Source organism: Carettochelys insculpta, chromosome 5 (assembly GCF_033958435.1).
Source record: "Carettochelys insculpta isolate YL-2023 chromosome 5, ASM3395843v1, whole genome shotgun sequence".
Lineage (NCBI taxonomy): Eukaryota > Metazoa > Chordata > Testudines > Carettochelyidae > Carettochelys > Carettochelys insculpta.
Window position 1 is genome coordinate 95,161,227 of NC_134141.1, and position 2,789 is coordinate 95,164,015.

Here is a 2,789-nt window from a genome sequence, read left to right on the forward strand (position 1 = left end):
CGAAGAGAGTCTGGGCTAACAATAAACTCACTGTACACACCAAGATGCAGGTCTACACAGCCTGTGTTTTGAGCACACTGCTGTACACCAGTGAAACATGGACTTTGTGCTCAAAGCAAGAGTGGCAGCTTGACGCATTCCACATGCGCTGCCTTAGGCGCATACTCGGTATCTCATGGCGGGACAAGGTCCCCAATAGCGCAGTGCTTGAGAGGGCAGGCACCGCCTCCATATTCACCCTTCTCAAACAGAGGCATATGCGCTGGCTGGGCCATGTCTCACGCATGACGGATGGCCGAATACCGAAGGACCTCCTCTTCGGCGAACTGGTGTCTGGAAAAAGGCCGAAAGGGTGACCTAAATTGCACTACAAGGACACGTGCAAGCGTGACCTCAGCGCTCTCTCTATCAGTGTGAACACCTGGCATTCACTCACCTCAGACAGGCATGCCTGGAAACGGAGTGAAGGAAGCTCTTGCTATGTATGAAACTACCTTGGTGAAGGAAGCGGAAGACATGAGAGCCTTCAGGAAGACCCAGGCACGTGATACCAGAGCGACATCTGCCTACTGCTGCTCACAGTGTGGAAAGGACTGCCACTCCCAGATTGGATTGCACAGCCACAGAAGACGCTGCTTGAATCAGTCCAACCGGGGCGCAAAACCCATGATCCCTCAGAATTGAAGGATGCCTACTACTACTACAGTCCTGATTCAGCTAGGTGCTTTCCATGCACAGTCCCACTGAAGTAATTGAAAGCTACGAGGCTGCACATATGCTTAAGTGCTTTACTTAACTGCAGGTAATTGAAGAGAGGGAGCCAAGAGTAGAGATGACCGGCCACATAGGAAAGTGAGTGTTTGCATAGAAAAAAAAAGTACAAAGATGCTTGTAGAGGAACAGAAAAATGAGACATCTAAGCTGACTTCACTGGTGAAGATGATGAAACCCTATGTCAGAAAAGTCAAGAGGAACAGAGTTATCCATACTTAGCACACTTTAGACTCCAATCTTCGCTCTTCATTTTTGGAATTCACAGTTCAAACATAGGTTAAGTTATAAGTGAAAACAAATGTGGTGATCTCCACATCAACTCACACTGTAACTTAAATATTTGTACAATGCTATGATAACAAATTCCCACGTAATTATATATTAGGCAGGTACAAAGCTATACATGCATTTATCAAGATTAGTAGCGTTTGTATGGAACAGCAGAGACATTGCCACCACTCAACCTGTCCGGCAGAACCTTGTACGGAAATCTGCACAGTTCCCACTCCACTGAAACAGAAAGATCCTTAGCTGTCAGGCAGAGCCTGGTTTGTGAGCGCTAAATTCAAGGCAATAAAAGAAAACTATAAAATGTAAATAACTGAGTAAACCGCTTTAATCCTTCTACATGTTTGTTTGACTGAAAGTATTTAAAGAAAGCACGGCTAGGATTTAAGTGGTGACATTAGTTTCCTGTCAATAGAGATATCTACAGTATATGGAGCAGATGGCAATAAAGCAGCAACAGTCTGTTTTCCCACGTCTCCATTAAGGTAGACTATTGTGGTTTCTTGGACAGATTGAGTCTTCTTCAACTAGTAGTAGTAGGCATCCTTCAGTCTGCATAGACTATGGATCGCGCCCTTTAAAGTTTCAATTGAGGACTTCACTTACAGCGTCTATTGTGACTATGAAGACCCACAGGAAAGTGACAGTCCTTGCTGCATCTCTCGCAGATGTAGTGGGTGTCTGGCAAGTCCTTATTGTGCTTTCTGTGTGCTCGCTTCTCCTCTGTTAGCTGTCTGATCTTCATCTCGCCCTTCTGAAGGCCCTTGCGTAACCTCTGCCTCCGTCTGCTGGGGTCATCTGCTAGTTCTTCCCAGTTGTCCAGCTCGATGTCTACCTCTCTGAGGTCTCTCTTGCAGACATCTTTGTAGTGCAACTGGAGGCATCCAGGAGCTCTTTTGCTAGCAATTGCTCAGGTTCCATGGTGTAATGGTTAGCACTCAGGACTTTGAATCCTGTGATCTGAGTTCAAGTCTCAGTGGGACCTTCTGGTTGTTCACTGTAAACCCCCTCCTTGCCTGCTAAACAAAGGGGATTCTTTTTCAACTACCCTATATGGAACACCCCCCTGCTGTGTATTTGAACCACAAAACTTTCCTTAAAATATGTGAGGTGTCTGCAAGCCAAAGAAAAAACACACATGAGAAGTCATCAGAGGAGTAGCAGTGTTAGTCTGTAGCTTCACAAAAATCAAGCAGTCCTGTAATACCTTAAAGACTAACACATTTATTTATTAGCTTTTGTAGGTAAGACCCATTTCTGCAGATAATAAGAATCCGGGTTTTGAGCTGGTGAAAGCAGGGAAATGATGAGTGACTTTTTCTAAAGGCTCAGCCCTGTTCTGTTCACACACTAACTACAGGGCGATGACATTCCCAGGTTTCTTTTCTGTTGACACTTGTTTTACAAATATTTCAATCTGTGGACTGCTCATGAATGGTTTATTACAACTCTCCTTCTGGATATTTTATACTCATGGTTCAATACATTAGCAAAAGTTACTGATCAGCTAAATCATGTGTGACTTTGAGCCCCATATTTTATGGAAATATGTTTGAATATGAATATGCATAATTCAAATACATTTTAAGGAAAGAGGCTCATTATTGATCACTGAAGAACTAGTAATCCCCTGAAAATGTATATTCTATTTGTATGCATGTATCATTTCAATATTTGAAGTAAAATATGAAGTATAAACCTATTTATTAATCTAGGTGTGCTAGTAA

General features: G+C 43.3%; 1 non-coding gene across 1 annotated transcript; it reads left to right on the top strand.

Moving 5' to 3' along the window:
• The first annotated feature begins 1,975 nt into the window (after window positions 1-1,975).
• Window positions 1,976-2,047, top strand: TRNAQ-UUG (transfer RNA glutamine (anticodon UUG)). The gene has a single exon. It is a non-coding gene; the product is annotated as a tRNA-Gln (tRNA).
• The last annotated feature ends 742 nt before the right edge of the window (window positions 2,048-2,789 follow it).